General features: G+C 39.2%; 1 protein-coding gene across 6 annotated transcripts in view; it reads left to right on the forward strand.

Annotated features, from left to right (window-relative positions):
- The window catches only part of LOC115254554 (tyrosine-protein kinase Src42A), a 487102-nt gene that overhangs the window by 113662 nt on the left and 351071 nt on the right, over positions 1–22369 (forward strand). The gene's annotated exons all lie outside the window — the stretch shown is intronic.

Consider the following 22369-nt stretch of genomic DNA (forward strand, 5'->3'; position numbering starts at 1 on the left):
CGATTTCATTTTCACATTGACATAATATGACTATGTAACAGAATTCTTTCCGAACAGAATTTAGACATTTCTGCAGGGTTATGTTAGAATGCTCCTGCCAGATTTCTGAGAATCCGCCAGAATACCGAACAGATTTCCGTCAGAAATTCTGAGCAGGATTCTGGACAAAATTCTGAGCATAATTTCGTCAGAATTTTGAACAGGATACCATCAGGCTTCTGAACAGAACTTCGTCAGAATTATGAGCATAATTTCGTCAGAAACATAAGTAGGGTTTTATCAGAATTCTAAACAGGATTCCATCAGATATGAGAGCAGATTTTCGCCAGAGAGTCATAGTCTTGAACAGGAATTCTTCGGAATCCTGAACACTACTCCGTCAGAATCCTGAACAGGATTTTTTTTTCAGAATTACGAGCAGGATTCTATTGGACTCTGAGGATTTCATCAGATTTCTAAGTAGAAACTCGACTGAATTCCATCAGTATATTAGTATCAGTATACTTCTTCAGAATCCTGAACATGACTCCGTCAGTATCATGAACACGATCCCGTCAGAATCCTGAACAGGATTTTGTTAAAGTCATAAGCTTGATTCCATTGGACAGGAGTCCGTCAGAATCCTAAGCAGAATTCTGAACAGGATTCTGTCGGACTCCTGGACAGGATTTTGCCGCAATCCTGAGCATAATAATCATGAGTAAGATACCATCAGAATTCTTAACAGGATTTCATCAGATATCAGAGCAGGATTTCTTCAAAATCCAAATAGGACTCCGTCAGTATGCTTAGAGGAGTGTTCTGTTAGATTTCTGAATAGAAGTCTATCAGAATTTTGAACAAAATTCCGTTAAAATCTTGAGCAGGACTTCTTGAGAACCCTGAACACGACTCCGTCACAATCCTGAGTAGGATTTTGTTAGAATCGTGAGATTTTTAACGCATGAATAGTTCATCTCGAAGATTCCATTAGATATCTGAGGCATATTTCGTCAGAATACTGAGAATCACTTCGTTAGAATCCTTATGTCAAATTTCTGAGTAGAAATCCGACAGAATTCCATAAGTATTGTCGAATTCGTGTTCAGGATTCCTTCAAAATCCTGAACACGATTCTGTCAGAATCCTGAACAGGATTTTGTTAAAGTCTTGAGGTTGAATCCATCGGAATCCGTTACAGGACTCCGTCAGAATCCTAAGTAGAATTCTGAACAGGACTTCGCCGTGCTCCTGAACAGGACTTCAATGCAATCATGAGCATTGTGTAACAATCATGAACAACGTTCCATCAGAATTTTAAACAGGATTCCATCAGAAATCAGAGCAGGATTTCTCCATAATCCTGAGAAGGATTCCGTCAGAATTCTTAGTATCATTAATAGTGAGTAGAAATCCGGCAGAATCCCAAACAAAACTCCGCCAGAATCTTGAGCAGGTTTTTTTCAGAACTCAGAAAACGAATCCGTCAGAATCCTGAAGGGGTTTTCGTCAGAATAATGAACAGGATTCCGTGGGAATCCTTAACAGGACTCCGTTTAAACCCTCAGCCGGACTCCGTAAGATTTTTGAGTGAAATTTCATCAAAATCCTGAGAAGGATTCCTTCTAAGTGGGATTCCGCCCAAGAATCCGGAGCATAATTTCGTCAAAGTTTTGGGCAGGACTCTGTTGGAATCCTGAACATGACTTCGTCAGAACTCCGAGCAGCATATAACTAGAATAGGACTCCAACATCTTCAATAAGACTCCGTCCGAATCATGAGCAGGATTCCATTGGAATCCTAAATTGAATGCTGTCAGGTTTCTGAGCAGGATTTCGTCAGAATCCTAAGCTGGACTCCATCGGAAATTATGATTTCTGCGTAAAATTCTTCCAGAATACAACTAGATTCCTGAGCAAAGTTTCGTCAGAATACGAAAGAGTCTTCCTTCACATTTTCGAGCAGGATTTTATGAAAATCCTGAGCAGGACTCCATCTGTTTTCTCTGCAAGATATCACGCCTCACGAGACTTTTGAGCAGGATTTCGCGGGAATTTTGAGCATCATGAGCAGAATTTTTTGAGAATCCTGAGTAGAACTCTGTCAGAATCAAATAGATTGCATAGACTAATTGAGTAGCACTCCGCCAAAATCAAATTTCCGTCAGAATTATGACCAGGAAGAGTTCCGTCAGAATCCTTAGGTGCATTCCGTCAGAAGTCGAAGTTAGTTCGAAGGATTCTGTTAGAATGCAAAGTTTCTTGTGTCGTTTTTGGTAGATTATCAAGATTAGCCGGAATATTGAAGATGACAGAGTTTTCCGTAGCCATTTTACCCTTATTTTGATGTAGCAACTCTCTTAGATTTCTGCTTCAAGGCTTTTTTCGGATACTGGAAAAACTTATAATTAGAAGGCACAGAATTTCGCTAACTAACAAATTGAGAGATATGATTTATGAAAAAAAAACGCGTTCTGGTGGGATATGAACCCACGACTCCGTATTCGCAAGACCTGCTCTACCTAACTAAGTCACAAAACAAGTAACGATTCTGCGGAATAGAAAAACAATCTGCTCTCACTTGTAGTTGGTGGGCACAAACGCGAGTGTGTTGTGGATTGGTATCTAAGCTGAAAGAGAGATGCATTTGTGGAAAAAAGGAATATTCATGGTGGCTTCGGAGTTAGTTTGGCTTTCTATTCTGCAGAATCGTCACTTGTTCTGTGGCTTAGTTGGTGAAAGCGCCGATCTGGCGAATACGGAGTCGTGCATTCAAATCCCATCAGAACGTGATTTTTTTCACAAATTTCATCTCTTAATTTGTCAGTTAGCAACATTTTGTGAGTGCTAATTACAAATGTTTCCAGTATGTTTCAGACATCCCAGCAAATCTGGTAAATGCCAAATAAAGGGTCATCATTGCTTCTTCTGAACCTTCAAACATTTCTGGATATATCTGAAAAATTCTTGGTGGAATTTCTGGATTTTTAGAAGATTTCTTTAAGGTCTCCCAGAAAGTATTTCCAAGGGTATTTCTTGAGATATTTTTTGACTGTTTTTCTACTAGAATTCGGTCACATATTCTAGACAAAAGCAAGTTGTTTTGCGCAATTTCAGTTATTTCAAAATAATTTCTATCAAAACTTATTTCATATTCGTTGGCTGTAGCTATTGGTGGCAGTAGCTCCTCTCTGGAGCCACCAAAAAATTCGTGGCTCCAGAGAGAGGCTACTTAGGCCATTCTAGACTCATGCCAACGTTCTCGACTTCTGAACATTAGCTTACCAGAGTGAGAAATAAATGCCTTCTACACTTGGATCTCAATCAAACTGGCCTTTTCTTGTCTCATGCCAACGTTCTCGCATTCGGAGCCTTAGTTTGCCAGAGTGAGAAAAAGTTGATCGATCCAATGATTTTTGACTTCGACGATTCTAAGTATCAACACTTTTGAAGGCTTCAATTATCCAGTCAAGTGATCACAATAATATAAGGTTTGCAAGTGCTAGTTCTGGTCAAATGAATTTAAGTGGTAAAATAATACTTATCCGGGAGGTATCCAGTGTGGGGTTCAAAAATAAAACTGACTGTCGTCTTTATTGATCTTCCTCTTTTATAGCCGCAGGGCCTACCAAAAATTACACATGATCTTTTCTGAAAGGATGATGAAATAGTGGCTCTCTTTATGATATACTCATCTGAGACATTTAGTACGTGTATTAACATGAATATATGAGCGGCAAGAATTCTAGAATGATTTTCTGTGGGTAGATGTTTTTATCTATTTGCACAGGAGAAACATTTTCTTCTTCGACGAGAAAATTGAAACGAAATTTCCTGAATTTGAGCAATTTCTCTAGCTACATGAATTGACTGTTTTTGTACAAATTACGTCTACCATTTATATTTTGCACGATCCCGATGACCGTCTGACCTCATTTTCAAGATCAAGTTCAATGATGAATTTTAATTACTTTTAGTCTTCGTAGATTATGAACAGCGCCATAGTTTATCCGTCTTTACATATGTGCTTTGAAAGAATTAGATTTTTTTTATTGATCATACGGATTAGTTTTCCAAAAGTTTGTACTTTAAGAAAGTTATTGCGAGAGTTTCAGTATGTTTGGTTTTGACCAAACTCACGTCCACTGTGCGCACCAACTCGATACCCACAGGGGAAGTTCCATCGTAAATCAATAGCTATTGCTTCCATTTGCCTGACTGCAAACTCCGCTTCGTGTGCACTTGCAAACTTTGCTCATTCAGGGCTACAAGCCAACCGATACCGATCACCAGTCAGTGGCAGTGTTTCGATTTTACGATTCTGCTTCCGAGATATGTGATGTTTTTTGTGCCGGCTGGCGTTAGGGGGGGTTGGCTGTTCCATCAAAGGCGGGACGACACCTAATACCTACTGCCTTGCCTAGTGTGCCGGGTACGTTGATTATCGAATTTTTAATTGGGAGGGCAGTCAAGTGTGCTGCGATTAACCTTGTTTTTATTGTGGGAGGAACCAGAAGGGGATAATGCGCTGATATATTTTACTGTTTTAAAGTGCTTCAGCGGGGATTTAAGCACAAGTTGCTTTTGAAGGTTTTTGCCGTTCATATTTTTTCCTTGCAAAGATTTTCTGTCAATTGAGGTTTGATTATTTCCCAAAACTACTCATATATTTTATCTACCCAAATCAAGGAAACGATACTCGATTTGGTCTGACTCAACGTTTACAATTGAAACTATGTCGTACTATGATACCGGGTAAACACTGAAAATACAAATTATGAAAAACAGATACTAAAAGAAAGAATCCTGGAAAATGATAGAAACGAGTAATTTCATCATTTTTCTTGTCCTTATTAATATTATTGTTATTGAAATCAAAGAACGGGGACATCTCGTACCAACCGTTCCGTATACGTATCATAAATATAAAATATCACCGGTGGGAATGACGTTGTTAAGAAGTTTAATGTCACTCCTTGGTCCTTGGTTTCCTGGGGTGGGACAAAGGTATTTCCCCCTTATGTCCTGGCCCTTATGCCTAGGCTTAAGCGCCTTTACTCGCTCATTAAGATATTTTATCAGCCTTCCTTTGTAAAAGCAAATTCAAGAGTGCACTTTATTTCCGATGCAAAAAAAAACAGTTATAATAGTGTCAGTTCAGCAGACGGCATATCAATTCTATAACTGTTCCAGTAAAAAAAGTGCACCGTACAAGCCGTACAGATAAGATTGCATCGGGTTTGGTGATGACGATCGCCGTGATGATTTGGAATACATATAGGGTACAGTGGGGCTCTTAGAGCCGATTGATGAATAGTAGTTCCTCTGACTTCTTTGAGCAGATCCGAATGCAAACATGGATCATTTACAATGAAAGCTTTCAGTTAATACCTGTTGAAATGATCAAATCAAACTGATTTGAGAAGCAAGCTTGACTAGCCTTTGAAGATCACGTATTTGAAGAATATCTTCTTCTTCTTCTTTTTCTTCTTCTTCTCTTTTTTTCTTCTTCTTTATGGCTCTGCGTCCCTACTGGGACTTGGCCTGCCTCGCTTCAACTTAGTGTTTTTGAACACTTTCACAGTTATTAATTGAAGGACTTTCTTTGCCTATGAATTTGTATATTGTGAGACAAGGAGGCTAACTGGAGGCCCTAATTGAAGAATATAGTGCAAGTAAATTCAAGACTAAATACGATTTACTTTCATCGTGGGTTTATTTGACTTTGACAGTTATTTTGATACAATTTGTAGATAAGAGCTCATCAACAAATGCTGAACGTTTACCCCACTTGACACTATTGATACACCATGTATCATCTCTAGTAACAACATGACACCGAACTGGAATTGGAATCGGACAAACGATATGGTTGGTTATGGCGTCGCTGCTGCTAGTAGTGCTAGGTGCCAGCTACTGGGTAGAACAGAACGTTGTTCGACAGAAGAATGTGTCAACAAAAACAAGCTACATGTACAAAATTCCCAGTCGTAATTACGCTTCGACCGCCGCGCCGGTCGTTCTGGATGATTGTCTCTATTCGATTTCAACCAGTGTGCGCTGTGCAGTGCAGTGCAATGAAACTCACAAATGTCTCGCGCTGCGTATCTACAATTAATCGATTTTTAATTGTAATGACTGTTGCTTGTGTATATGCTGAGTGGGTCACTGCTGTTGATGGACATCAGATTAAAAGGCAGAATGGATAAACTAGTTTGCAAAAAAGAGGTAAATCCCATTGCGCACATAGAGTTTAGTGTTTATGAATAGTTAATTTCCATCATGAAGGAATTTTTTGTAGCATTAATATGGGTATACTGACTGTTTCAACAGTTTCGTTGCTGAAACAATATGCGATGGAACATTTTGTGTCAAACTATTTGTTTATATCACAACAGTTTAATCCAAATATTTTTTTATCAGCGCGATATCGATTAAGTTAGACATGAGCATGAGGATGATTTCTTAACCTTTATCCTGCGAACATACATTTTTCACCTTTAAAAAAGCAAAAACATGGTCATAACTTTTTTGTTTTTTCGACGGATTTTGATGAAACTTTCACAAATTCAGTTCAGTATTCCGGAGACATGGGTACCCGGATTACATACATAGTTCCGGAGTTATTTTGGATAGTCTTGAGGTACCTAAATTGGCCACACACTTTGCACAACGTATACCTCAATATCTTGGTGCGATAGAAGGATAGCCCGAGCAGAGGAGAATAACAAATTGATGACAACAGAATCACATAGCCTGTTTTTATATCAAAATTGGTTATTGTGTTAACTTATCAAAAAATATCTTTTGAATAACATGTTGTGTAGGGCAATTTTATTTTGTTATGTTCAAGTTATTGGGATATACCCACAAGATAACATTTCAGTAATTTACTTTTTGTAGAACAAGTTTTGTTATTATTTTACTATAGAGAATGTACAAATAACCCGAGCAGAAGGGAATAGCAAGAGTATGATAAAATATGTCATTTTGGCAAAATAACTGAGTAACGGAAAGAGTTATTTTCTATGTTATAAACGGAACACATAATGTTATAAACTTGTATGTCTTAAGCGGCAAAACGACAAAAATCATAACAAAAAATTGTTTCTGGAAGAGCAGTTAAATAACACGTTTTATTACTCACTCAAAGTGCAAATTTTCGGTAAAACCAATCCGTGTGGTCAATTATGAATTTCAAATAACTCAACGTACATATGTACAGAAGAGCGAAAGCGATTCATACATATGTACAACAGAGATGGTTATATTTGCGGTTTAGGGGAAGATGATATAGATCGATGAGATTAGAATTGAACCTTATGTCAACTAGGTTGCCGGGTCATTAATTGGCTCGGTAGCTTAGTTGGTAAAGCACTTGTCTAGCGAATAAGGGTCGTGAGTTCAAATCTCACCTGAGCTGTGGATTTTTTTCCAATTTAACCAATAATTTACCGATCTGTACATATGTACGTTGAGTTATTTGAAATTCACGTTTTATTAGTTTCAATAATAACTTAATAATAGCGAATTTATAAAATATTGAATAACAAATTATGAAATAAATAAGTTATTGAAAACAATCAGAAATTAAAATTAGTTATAATATCAAAATCAAAGTGGTCTCGATGCAGTAATAGCAATAAAAATAAAATGTCTAAAAATAATCAAGTTCTTCTTCTTGGTGACTTCTTCTTGATGACCGGCTTCTTTTTTGATATTTTTGTCCGAAATGTGTAGTTCATCCTGGAATTCCACCAGCTGATCTAAAACGTAAAATGGCTAACACTCTGTTTCAATTTCTATATACATACTTGAACCCGACTGATACTGAAAAAAAAAACAGGTATATTTATCAAAATGCCTATAAACAAAAGGCTGAGAAAATAATATTTCTCATCAGTTCCTCACGGAATACTGTGAGCAACGTTAATCTCGAATGGTGTAGTTTTGATTGCAAAGCTTGTTATTGTTGTGCTATTAAAGGTCAAATATTTTTACAGTCTGTCTTAATAACACAATAATAATTGAACTTATGCTACAACAACACATGTTATTGAATTATGTTACGGAAACGGCTAAGCAGTCTCAATTTAACAGTTGCAAACAGAAAACTAAACAGTGCCTAAAACAAGTGGAAGAATTTAGTGACAAGAAATTAAAAATTAGCTACGAATCACTAATTCACCACCTCGATGTACAAAATAGTTAACCAGACCTCAACAGTTCTATGCAGAAAATTTGACGAATAACGATAATAGCGATTAACCCCTGAAGAAGACCAAAAAAGTGATCGAAACGTTGGGTAAAATCAAATAGTATCGTTTGATTTTCTCGAGACTGCTTAGCCGTTTCCGTAGCATAACTATCCCATTCAGTCGCACCCTCCCAATCCATGTTATTGAAATGTAATGTAAAGAAAATATACCAATAGCATGATCATAACAAAATAAGATTGTCCAACAAAATATGTTATGGAACGGAACGATAATACTTCAATAAGTTCATAATAACAAACCAAGATATAAAAACAGGTTTTATGTTATTATTTTGATATTCTTCTCTGCTCGGGAAGTGATGAACAATAAACAACAATAACAAGTTCACAAATTTCCTGTTATTAAGTTGTAATTGATCTAGCAAAACATGTTATTGAATTAGTCTTCCAGGAACTTTTTTTGTTATGATATTTGTTATTTTGCCGCTTATGACAGGCAAGCTTATGACGTAATATGTTATTAACATAAAAATTACTAATTCCATTATTCAGTTATTAAACCAAAATAATATATGTTATTATGCTGTTTATATTTTTTTCTGCTCGGGAGTGTCGTCGACAAATTTATTCAGCAGGTTATCTATCAGAACTATCCAAAAAGAAAACTTTAGTTCGAGATTCGTCCACTAGGCGGCGCCAGTGTTAAAAATATTCATGCTTTGTATTTCAGAATCCTTATGTGATAGAATGATGCCGTCTTCGACAAAGTTGTTAACTAAGCTAAGAAGTATCTGACAATTAAGTCTATGGTTCGTGATTTCTCCGCTAAGTGGCACTTACTCTCAAAAACTCAAACACTTATATCTTGAAACAGCAATGAGCTAGAAGTATACCGTTTTCAGCAATCCAGACAGATTCAGATAATACAGAATGATACCGCCTTCGGTAAACATATCCTGTAAACTAAGACCTTTTTGACTATTGGGTCGTTTATTTTATCCAGGAATTCTTCAAGGGATTGATACAACAATTTCACTCGAGATTCCTCTGGAGTTGAGTCAAGTACGAGCCACTGGAGACGACCTTACAGTTGAGGTCGAAATACGTATCTGTCAAAGATATGCAAATTCTTAGAGGAATTGAAAGAAACAGTACTTAACCCGATTTTTTCACTTCCTCTGTATGTTTTCAAAAAATCCCAGCAGGGATGTGTCCGGGGATGCCCGTACGATTTTCTTCCCAAAGATTTCATGAAACACACCAGGGATATATCTAGCAATTCCCCTGTGGATTTGAACAACCTTCCTAAAAGGATTGCTTCTTGATGAATTCAACAAGAAGTTTTTCCAGTGGTTTATCCAAGAATTCCTTCAAAAATTTCCATGGTTTTCCTAGAGATTTCCATCAGTAACTTTTCCAGACATTTTCTCAACTGTCCTCTAGGGATTTCTCCAGGAATTTCTCAAAGCATTTTGGGTAAGAATTTAACCAGATATTCCTCCCAAAAACTCATCAGGGATTTACCCAGGAGTTCCTTTAGGGATTTTCCATTAATTTCCCTGGGAATTCCCATATAGATTTCTCTGGAAATTCCACCAAGGATTTATTCTGGAATTCCTCTATGGCTTATCCAGGTATTCTTCCGCAAATTCCTTCATAAATTCCTCCTGTTGAGGACCCAGGATTTCCTCTTGGGATTTCTCCAAGAGTCTCTCAAGATTCTTCCGCTAGGGTTCCTTATGGAATACCTCTAGAGATTTATCCAAGAACTTGTTTAGGGATTGCCAGAAGGATTTTCCTTGCCTTTTGTTACTGGAATCGTTGGTCCCAGTATCATGTGTGCTACATATGTACATACACAGCATAAGATGCGTGTTAGGTTAAACGGAAAACCTTCAGAAACGAAACCGATTCAGAAAGTATGAGTCGATATGCTTGTTGATTAGGTTTATTTTCATTGGTTAATAAATGATAAAAGCGCAGATCTTATAAAATTTCTTGGTTTATTTCGATGCGTGGGAAATTTCGGCAAAGAATCGCTGAAGAAATGTACAATTGACCTGTCGAGAGCCCGACGGTACACTAATTGTCATACCGATAGATCATCGGATAGACTGTGCTCGAAGCTCACGGAAATTCAAAAATAATTCGTCTCCCGATCTGACCTCTGACACCTCTGACATTACATGATCATCTATTTTCATTCGAAGGAGATTTGCATTGTGAAAAGGAACAAACCAAGTGCATTGGCGGAATCAAGCTCAGTTCTGTGCCTTCAGGGGACGAAGATGGTCAAATGGCTCCGTAGTTCGGGGAGGAAAGAAGCACCCGTCTAGCGAATTTGGAGTCGTTGGTTCGATTCCCACCGGAGCACGTGGATCTTTTTTTCATAATTTCAATCTCAATTTGTTCATCAAACATGTGTTTCTGTTGTGTGCATGAATGGAAGAGCAATCAAACTTTGTAATTTCCACTTGGCTTGGTTAGCCTAAGCAAAAATAGAGAAATTGAAGAATAGAACTGCAGGTGCAAAAATGTTTTAAAAATCAATAATTTGTTTTGAGCTCAAAAATAAAATGTGGGTACTGCGGATAGCGTATTAAAAGTACCATTGATTCAGATTCGACATCAATTCGCTCTTTCATAATTTCTAACTCGCAGCAGAGAGAATTCGAAACGAAGGGTGTTGTGCATTATAAATTGCCTGTCTTCCGGGGCATTAATCTTAATGTGCTGAATCTACTTTTCAAAAGCCATGACATGCCTTGTGAACTATTGGAGCTGGAGGTCTGGAAACAGTCTCACAGCAGCACTGCACCACCTTTCTCGAAAACAAATTTGACAAAATATGTATGAAATAAAAAAACGGTCCACGTTGTTGTTGCTCTAGTTGGCGCTCTCTCCTCGCATCGTTGCTAATAGAGGACGTCGTTGCTCGTTGCCATCTTTAACGAACGACGACGACACCGTCAACGATGCGACGGTTTGCTGTTTGAAGATTCAACTTTTCATTTTGCAAGACCCAAAACGTCGAACCCTTAAGTTTGCCTTAGTGAACGCATAGATCGGCGTGGCGGCGACGGCGGTGCGTTCGTTGTTGTTGCGCCAAGATGGCACTTGAAACTCAAGCGCTGTGAATTCCAGCATGAGGCAATTGAGACCAACCAGACTGAACTAGCGAACAACTACTATGTGGTAGCTTAATGACGGCCGTTCCCGTGTTGCAAAGTTTGATGGAGGAAACGGTGGTGGATTATTACTTGTGAAATACCATTTTGCCGAAGCAAATATAATATTCACAGATGTACAAGAGTTGAAGCCTATTACTGGAATAGGTACCTTCCGAAGTTTTCTAAACTTCCTGTGCGAAGTATGATTATGACGATTTTCACTTTTCATTACAAATTCTCAATCTTCAATGTCCAGTCAGTTATCTTCAACGTACGTGCTCATCATAAGCTAGAAGAAAGTTTCCTCGGCTATAATGCGATCATCTTCACAGTCGTTTCATCATCAGCTCAGAGGGTGAAAATCTTTGTACCAGCAAGTCAACAAGCAATTCATTTCAATTGAATGAATGATGCACCGTCGGCTCCGCTTCGAATGGCCACTGATTATCATAACCGCGAGCGAACTGCTCCGATGATCTACCCTGAACCCCAATCGGCGGTAGGTAACAGCGCCGCCGGTGTAGCGAGATCATCCCATTTGGCGGAACATGGCTTTGGGTGACCGGTGGCGGGTACCGAAGTCTCCACCAGTCCGCGCGAAACTCGAAATTATCGCAGCAGATTGCGTGAACAAATATTTGCGCGCTCTCTCGCCGCCGCCGCTGCCGTATCGTGCAAGCCCGCTCGTAATGCTCTAAATTAGGGTCCAACCTCGCACAGGCACAGCAGACCGATAGTATGCGCTTCGATGCATGTAGGTTTTCCCTCCATCACGGGTGGAAGCCACTTTGCTTAATAAATTGAATTATTTTAATTTCGATCTTATCTCCGAAGAAAGCATCTCCGGGTGAGATGCTCCGCTAACTAGAGACAACAATGAAAAGGTTCATGGAAGTAAAAACAGGGATGAAATCGAAAATTGTTCCTATTATATCGTCTTTGTGTGGCTACGAACCCCAAGTTGTACTAGAAAAAGTCAGAGAAAGCTGAATATGCGAGTTTTGGGTTTGCTCCTTAATGCTTAGGAGGTCACCTCACAGTATAGTATAGTCAGTATAGTCAGATTTGATCGTTGATTGATGATCGTTTAATGCTTAGGAGGTCACCTCACAGCTAGGAAAAGTAAGATAATGTTGTAAATGTTATCCGGGTTTTACATCAATGTTCATGGCCGTTTTCCAATTGCGTTAGCGTCTACAGTGTATCAAACAATTGTCCGTACAGCAATTTTTTTGTCAAATTATATGCTTATTCAAATTTTCGTAACTTTTTTGTACGTCAATCAAAGACGCTGAAATTTTGACCAATCATAAGCAATATATTGAAGCTCCATTGGTACAATTTTCAGCGAGGTTGAACAAATTTTCAGAAAGTTATAGAACTTTTAGTAAAGCTTGATGGTTTATTAAACAAAATTTCAATACTCTATATCTCGAAGAATGTTGGATGAACTATTCTCCAATTTTTTTGAGGGAACACTAACACTTGAACATTTAATACGCAATCTTGTAAGGGTTGATTTGTTCACTACAAAAAATATGAAAAATCTATTTATGCAGTTGACGATGTTTATAAATTTACCATTTTTTACACATATAATCTGCCAAACGTTTTCCACTAATAAAAGTGCATTAATTGAACAAAAATGCATGGGACCTACTCTGCATATGTGGTTTGGTAGGTTGTGTATAAAATTATTACTCTAAGAAAGTTTTAAGAAGTTGAAAACACTTTTATTGATCAAAATATGATAAATTTACAAATTATACTCTAAACAAATACAGATTTCTCATATTTTTTGTAGTGAATATAAAACTTTAAACATAGCTGCATATGAAAGGTATAAGGTAACACAACAAAAAAAAATGAAAATTTTTCATGAAGTACACATTGAGATAGTGTTTCTAAAAGTTCTATAAGTTCTATAACTTTCAGAAAACTTATTGGATCTCGCTCAAATTTTACCAATAATGGAGCTTTAATACATTGTTCATGATTGGTCAAAATTTCAGCGTTTTTGATGCACGTATAACAAAAAAGTGCTTGTCCGTACTGCTGTTTGATACACTTCACAGTGTTTTATTTTGACGATTTCGTGCGCTTTTTTAATAGATCGATGAGATTAGAATTGAACCTTATGACAACTAAGTTACCGGGTCATTGATTGGCTCGGTAGCTTAGTTGGTAAAGCACTTGTCTAGCGAATAATGGTCGTGAGTTCAAATCTCACCTGAGCTGTGGAATTTTTCCCAATTTAACCAATAATTTACCCATCTGTACATATGTACGTTGAGTTATTTGAAATTCATGATTGACCACACGGATTGGTATTACCGAAAATTTGCACTTTGAGTAAGTAGATTTTTTTTCTATTTTTTCCTGTTGAATTTTAACGATAAAACACTAGGGACAGAAGAAGTTTCACCCCACTCTATACTCCAAATTCAAGTGCAATAGACATAATCGAATAAACAACACCGCGAAACAAACAAAACTCACTTCGACTAGCTTTGCACGTCGTGTGCGGTGGGCAGCTGTCTTTCAATGTTCAGTTGCATTAATACCTTTTGTATGCCTTTCAGACCAGATACATACAAACAAAATTTTCTCCATCTATCGCCGTCTTTCATGCAACACTATCAATCATAATCCCCGTCGTCGGTCGGCCGATCGATTTATTGGCAGCGACTGCTCACTGCTCTCTTGTCCGCCGATTTCATCACGGTTCAATGAATCCGATTCGATATACCTACCTAGACAGACAGGTACAAATTTGTTTGCTTTATTGATGGACACACACACACACGGTAGGTCGATCATTAGGTTTGAGGCATCCTTGTTGGTTTTGCACATTCGTTTTTTGTGTTTTGAACCGTGCATGGTTCGATGGTTTGATCGTCAGAAATTAATCGAAATTCGATGTGTTTGGTTGATTGATTTTTTACGGTTCCGACATTCTGTATTGTTTTGTATTGATTGTTACTGTTGATTCAGTTACGAAGCCAAAATTTGAAATCTGAATGAAACCGGGTTGCCAGTAAATAAGGTTTGCAACTGCAGACACACACATTTCTAATTCTCAAATGCAACTTCAGTGTTCTAAAAAAATCGTAATGTTTCGATTAATAACTTTGCAAAATAACAGGTCTATAAATATACACATAGGTATCTGCAACATTTGATCAATAGTCCATCAAAACATCAAACAGTTCTGACGAAATTTATGCTGAAACCTTTCCAACCAGATGTGATTAATCACATACCTCTCAATCAAACCAGATAAGTGCTAATCTCAATCATCTGAAACGCTTCTTCGTCTCGCGCATTCCAAAATGACAATGTCAACCAATCAAGCCAAATCAAGTATCGCCCATGGGCGGCCCCAAATCTGCATCCACCACCAAATGTGTGTTATTGATTGTTATTGTTGTTGTCCGCGGTCCACTTTTGAGGTCTGCTGCAGTTATTATAATGCGCTGCTGGCTAGCTGATCATCCAATAGGTAATGGCCCGCGTTCTCTCTCACTCTGTGTCGGATCGGAGTATCGGCCGACCTGCGATAATCGTCGTTGCACATTTGGCTTTGCCTCGACTCCAACTCGAATCAATTGGCTGGCGGCGGTGGCCGATGGATGCATGCGGCAAGAACTTCGAAACGTTTTGGTGCAGTTATTGCGCCGTGCAAAATCTAGATTCGGATTGCGGTGAATCGCCGCGCCGCACCGGGCCATTGCCTGCCAAGTGGTGGTCGGTGTGGTTGTGTGTGCTGTGTGAGGTTTCTTCTAGCAACACTTAGGGGGCGTGGCGATGGGCATTGGATTGGGTCAAGTTGGGCAACGAGGACGTGTGTCTTCAGAACTTTCGACTGGCTGTTCCGATATCATCGAAGGAATTTGAAGAGGCTTGTGTACCCAATGGATTGTATTGTTTCCTTCTGCTTGTTTTGAAAATCGATTCTTTTAGGCATCAAGAATCTCATGTACGGGTTTCTGCAGGGATTTATCCAGGAATTCCTGTAGGAATTTTCCAAGCATCGTACCTAGAATTTTACCAGGAATTCTTCTAGAAACTCTACCAGAGATACTTCCAAGAATTCTTCCAAATATGCCACTAGGGAATCAAAAATGTTTCTTAAGATTTTTTCATGAGTTCCTCTAAGGATTTCTCCATGAATTTATTTAGTGATTCCTACAAGGCTTTATCCAAAAATTCCTCTAGAATTTTTTTTCATAGATGTATCCTGGAATTCCTGTTTCGATAAATTTGTGAGGAATTCTTCCAGGTTTTTAAGCCAAGGTGTCCAGTTAGCTTAGTGGTTAAGGCTAATTCGATGACGGTGGGTTTGATTCCCTTTCCGATCGGGGAAATTTTTTCGACTCCCTAAGCATATTGTATATCATTGTGCTTGCCTTACAATATACAAATTCATGCAATGGCAGGCAAAGAAAACCCTTCAAACAATGCCTATGGATGCTCAATGAACTCTGAGTTGAAGAGAGTCAGGCCAAGTTCCAGTGGGAACGTAGAGCCATAAAGAAGAAGAATAACAAGGTATTTATCCATGTTTTTTTCTTGGTCTTTAAAAAAAAATGTTTAGAGATTTATCCGAGAATTTCTATATGGATTTAACCATGGGTTCTTCTCCTGATTTTTCTAAGAATTTTTTCTCGGGTTTCTATAAAGATTTTTTACATCCAGAAATTGTCCAGGAGTTTCTCTAGAGATTTCTCCAGTGATTCCTGTAGCAACTCATGCATGCATTTCTTCAGGGATTTCACAAGGTTTTCATCCAAGCATTTCTTCAGAGGTTTCTCCAAAGCTTTCTTCGGGGACTTATTTAGGGATTCAACCAGGAATGCTTCCAGAGATTTATCTAGGAATTCCTGTAGAGATTTCTCAAAGAATTTCTTCAAAATTTTTTTCAGGGATTTCTTGACGGTTTTTTTAAAGAATTCCTCCAGGGATTTTTCTAAGAATTCCTCTTACTGGAGTTCCTGTAGAGTTTGTCCGGGCATTACTCCAGAGTAGAGAATCATCTTCACTAGGAATTACTCTAAAAATCTCCTGAAATCCTAGAGAATTCGCCAGGGCTTTCTTCAAGAACTTCTCCAGAGATTTATCAATGGATCAGATGAACAAATTATGCGGTAAATGGGAGATGTGAACTCATTAAGGGTCCGTCTATATACTACGTAGAATCCAAAGAAGGAAGAGAGGTCTGTCCAAAGTTTACACTCCATACACATTTTGGAAATTGTGTATGGGTTAAAGTCTACGAAGGGGAGGGAGATCTGAGTTGTCCAGAAACGAGTCTAGGTAATTAATGTTGAACAATTGGACATTGGAATCATCGTCATCATCAAACATTTGAAAGCAGTTTTTTTTCGTTCAAACCCAAAGGTTTTGTAATGAAAATGTATTCACTGGAATTCCTATGAGAAATGGAATGTAGTGAATATATTTTCATGGTCAATGTTTTGATATACAGAGAGAAAACTGCTTTTCAAAAATGATACGAAAAATGATGACGGATGCTTGACCCTTAATGGATAGCGCCTAAGCTATTGGGTCACTTATCATAGGTTTCTCTGAGGGTTTACATGGAAATTGAGATCCCACCGATATGCACTGAGCGAGTATTTATTATAAACACTTCATTGTTTAGAGCAGGGGTTCTCAAACTTTTTTAGTGCGCGATTGATTTGATTGTAATGGAATTTGGCGACCCACCTGCGATATAAATGTATTATTTAATCAGTGTAACCCGAGCAGGAGAAAATAGCTGAGGAATACCAAACTCTGGTATGGAAAACCGAATACCTACAACCTTAATGAGGTATTAAGAAGCCCTGCATAAGAGGTAAAATACCTAAAATAATAACTGGTGTATATTCTATGCATAACTCGTGAGTACAGTCAGGTTTTTTTTACGCGGTTTTCATTTACGCGGCCGCGTAAATGAAAACTCCATACAAAAAAAAAATCATCGTCTTATTTTTGCATGATTCTGAGTTTTTTTTTTACGCGGTACGTATCCCCCGCGTAAAAAAAAAACCTGACTGTAATGACATGAGGTATGGCAATACCAAAATAATAATCGGCGATTTTTCCATACAAATAAAGATTTTTCCATAATTGAATAATACCTCACGCAGTCCTCAACTCCTAACCAATAACTCGTTGAGGTATTTTGTCAATACCTACAAATCACCAAATCAAGTTATTTTCAATACCTGGGTAACCGACAAATACTTTTTCTTGGTATGATACCTGACTTTGGTATACTTCAGTTATGTATCAGTTATTCGTTCCTGCTTGGGAAAGATCGAAAGAAATTCTACAGCAACAATAATTAGAAAACTTCATACATATATGATTTTATGTATTGGAAAACACCTCCTCAATCAAGTGATTACAACAAAATGTTTAGTTTTCTCATTATCGTCACGAAAGAAACTATTTTCGTTCACGATGCAGGTCGGCAAAACTTAAAGTGTATTTGTGAAATCCCTTTTAGAAAAAAATCTAAGAAAATGATAAAATTTGTTCTGAATTTTGAAGGTTTTTTTTTTGTAAAAACTACTTAAATTCAGTCAAACATCCGTAGGTTGGCTCCAGAAGCACATTTTCCTTTCATCCTCCGCCTAATCATTCCAATATCTCGGAAGCATTTTAGCAATAAAGTATTTTTTAGGATTCTAGAGGTGCCAACTTGACATTCAGTTAAAAATATATTATGTTTGACGATATCGCTTAAATCTCCGTAATCCATTAGAAATTTGCTGGCGACATTCCCTTGGGGCGTGACTCATAGTTTGAGAAACGCTTGTCTAATTATAATAAGTACGAAGATGAATCAGCTCCTGGCTGAACATTTTGATAATTAAGGTAACAATAACAATAAGTAGGATCTTGTGCCATTTGGGCAGGTGTACCTATTTTGGGCACTTGCCGCTATAACTAAGTCAATTTCAAACCGATTGATTTGAAATTTTGTCCAGAGTTAGGCACGTACAGTATCTAATGCTGTACAAAAATTCAAATCAATCGGTTTGAAATTGACTTAGTTATAGCGGCAAGTGCCCAAAATAGGTACACCTGCCCAAATGGTACAATACCCTATTGGGTGTCCTTAGTAAATGGTCAAAGAAATATGCTGTTCTATATTTTTTTCAAAAATTTGTATTTACCTTGAAACGGGGTATTATTGATAGATACTTGGTCATTAGGCCGAACGTGTCATCAGGCCTAATGAGTTTAAATTCAAAACCGGGCAGCCTTGTTAAAAAAAATGATTATGGGGTAAGTGTAGAATTATTAAAATTGTTTTCCACAAAATTTTCCACTGTTGAGGAAAATCGGTTGGAGAAGTCGGAAGAAATATTTTCGAAGTCCGGAAAAATTCACAAAAAAAATGTTTTTGCGTTTCTGAGTTATGACCAATTTTGTGGAAATTGTTCAGATGTGATGTCATTTTCTTGAAAAAATCAAGAACGAAGCATGGTAGACACAATATTTTTTGGTGAAATCGTAAGCAAACTTTCTCAGCAATTCATAATAATATACAAAATGAGAACTGTTTTCCACAAAGTTTCCCACTGTTAAGGAAAATCGGTTGGAAATGTCGGAAAACTATTTAGGAAGTCCGGAAAAATTCTTTAAAAAAATATTTTTGAAAGGAAATGACATGAGCAATATTCTGTGAAATGTTCGAGATGTGATTTCTCTCCGTTCCTGAGTTATGACCAATTTTGTGCAAATTAGTAATACAGACGGTCATCTGGACCAACATCTGGACAATAAAACCCTAATTAATCCACCTAGCGGTGATGGCGCCTTTCTCGTGCCTTCGAAACCCCATTTCAATAAAACTCAAGCGAAATGTTTATGTATATCGCACTTTCATACAATTAATGTTATTATTGTGTGCTGTGCTGTGCTGGTAGTTCATACAATTACCTAACAGGAATTTATTTCATGATACCAGAAATCATATCGTTTATCTGGCTTTTAATGTTTGAGCCTCAAACTCTTAAGAAAAAGACGCTGTCTTGAATTTGAAGCCGCCATTTAGGATTAAAGATTGCCATCTTGGATGTTCTGGTCGCCATTTTTGGAATCCAGACATCATCTTCAAACCAAATATACTAATAATTCATTGTTTCAGGCCCTAAAACTCCATTAAACAGCCGCGATATTGAATTCGGAGCCGCCATGTTAAATTTTAGATCGCCATTTTGGACTCTGGAAGTCTTCCCCATACCAAATATACCAATATTGCATGGTTTAGAGCCGAAAACTTCATTAAACAGCCGTTAGAGCCTAAATCTCCATCAAACTATCTTGAAACTTAAGCCGCCATCTTGGATTTTAGATCGCCATCTTCTACATTCTGGTCGACATTTTTTGACTCCGGACATCTTCCATGGTTTTAGAGCCTTAAACTTCTTTAAACAGACGCCATCTTGAATTTGAAGCCACCATCTTGGATTTCAGACCGCCATATTGGATATTCTAGTCGCCATTTTAGGATTCCTGACATCTTCCCCATATTAAATATTTCCATTTTCATGCTTTAAGAGCCTAAGTCTCTAATAAACAGCCGCCATCTTGAATTTTGAGCCGCCACCTTGAACATTTGGCTGCCATTTTGAATTTTGGGCCGACATCGTGGAGCTCCTGATCTCCAGTGTTGATTTCGGACCGGTTCCGGACCACTACCGGTTCAGATATGGTCTGATACTGTTTTCCTGCTATTTGTTCATCAGGTTATCGAAAATGCCGCTGTTTAATGTGTCGCATGCATGGGTTTGGTACTCTTTTATATTTGACCATTTCCGACGAGACACCCGGAACTGGTTCCGAAATACAACCGGCTTTCTCTAAAGTGGTCCTAACCTATTTATTTGATAATCAGTCATTAAATTATCAGAAAAGTCGTTATTTGTTGTATCGCATGCATGGGTTTGCTACTCTTTTATATTTGGCCACTTCCGGTGGGACATCCGGAACCGGTTCCGGAATACTACCGGTTTAGATGTGTCCTGATACTGTTTTCCTGCTAACCGTTCATCGGATTATCGAAAAATCCGCTGTTTGATGTGTGGCATGCATGAGTTGTGTTCAATTTGATATTTGGCCACTTCCGGCGGGACACCCAGAACCGGTTCCGGAATACTACCGGTTCAGATATAGTCTGAGACTATTTTCCTGCTTACCGTTCATCAGATAATCGTAAGTGGCGTGGTTTGATGGGTCGCATGCATGGGTTTGGTGCATTTTCATGTATGGCCACTTCCAGGGGTACCGGTTCCGGAACATCTAAATGGCCATAACTCCGGAACGGCTGGACCGATCCGAACCATTTTCATCAGGAAACAATAGGACAAAATTCCGCGTCGAATGAGCCATCGATCGTTAAAATCGGTTGATATTTACTATCTAAAAGTGAGGTGACCTTTTTTTGTACACATACACAGACATACACACACACATACACACACATACACACACACACACATACACACACACACATACACACACACACACACACACACACACACACACACACACACACACACACACACACACACAGGCTTCGCAGACGACGTCGTGTTGACGGTAATGGGAGAGACTCTTGAAGAAGTTGAAATGCTGGCGACGGAATCAATGTCCACTGTTGAAAGATGGATGACTGGGGTCAAGCTACAGATTGCCCATCACAAAAACGGAGGTGCTTCTGGTCAGCAACTGTAAAGCAGCCCAAACGATGGAGATCGTAGTCGGAGAGCACGTATTCACATCGAAACGAGCTTTGAAGCATCTAGGAGTGATGGTCGATGATCGACTTAACTTCAAGGAGCACGTCGAGTACGCCTGCGGAAAGGCGGCGAAGGCTGTCAATGCTATAGCGACGATAATGCCGAACGTCGGGGGACCACGAAGTAGTAAGAGGCGTCTTCTGGCGAGCGTAGCAGGCTCAATACTCAGGTATGGTGCCCCAGCATGGGCTGAAGCACTGAGTACGAAGCGGAATAGAAGAGCGCTAGACAGCGCATTCCGACTCATGGCCACTCGGGTCGCCAGCGCGTACAGAACCATCTCGACGGAGGCAGTATGTGTTATCGCGGGAATGATGCCCATTTGCATCACCATCGCCGAAGACGTGGAATGCTACCATCGCAGAAGTACCATGAGCGTAAGAGATATCGTCAGAGCGAACTCGTTGGCTAAGTGGCAGCAAGAGTGGGACAATTCGGCGAATGGCAGGTGGACTCACCGACTTATCCCTAGCGTGTCAGCGTGGGTGAATAGGAAGCATGGGGAGGTGAACTTCCATCTGACGCAGTTCCTCTCCGGCCATGGCTGCTTCAGGAAGTACCTGCACCGGTTTGGGCACGCTCTTTCGCCCTTTTGCCCTGAGTGTGTTAACGTGGAGGAGACACCGGAACATGTCGTTTTCGAATGCCCCAGGTTCGAAGAAATTCGCGTCTTGCTGGGCGGAGTGACAGTCGACAACATTGTCGAAGAGATGTGTCGCGATGAAAACACGTGGAACGCTGTCGACAGAGCAGTAACGAGGGTGCTATCCGCGCTGCAGAGGAAGTGGCGCGAAGACCAGAGAGCGGCGGAACGCAATCCGGGTAGGCATGATCCACCGCCGGGGACATGACTGAGTCGTCCGTAACGTGGCACCGGTTTTTGGTCGTCGGAGCGCCGGTTAACCGGAAGTCCACCACCAACCGGAATCGCCGGACCGACTTCGGCACCTTACTGGTCGGGATAGAAACATCGGTATCGGGAGAACTTCCACCGCCGGGGTTTTTCTCCGTCGGAGTAGGCTAGGTCCACCGCCGGGGACTAGACCGAGTCTATCGCGAAGAAGCACCGGAATTTGGTCGTCGGGGCGCCTGTGAACCGGAAGCCAGTCTCCAACCGGAATCGCAGGAGAGACCTCGGCACCTGTTTGGGAAGAAACGGTTTCGGAAGATGTTCCACTGCC

This window comes from Aedes albopictus, chromosome 2, assembly GCF_035046485.1.
Source record: "Aedes albopictus strain Foshan chromosome 2, AalbF5, whole genome shotgun sequence".
In the NCBI taxonomy this organism is placed as follows: Eukaryota; Metazoa; Arthropoda; class Insecta; order Diptera; family Culicidae; genus Aedes; species Aedes albopictus.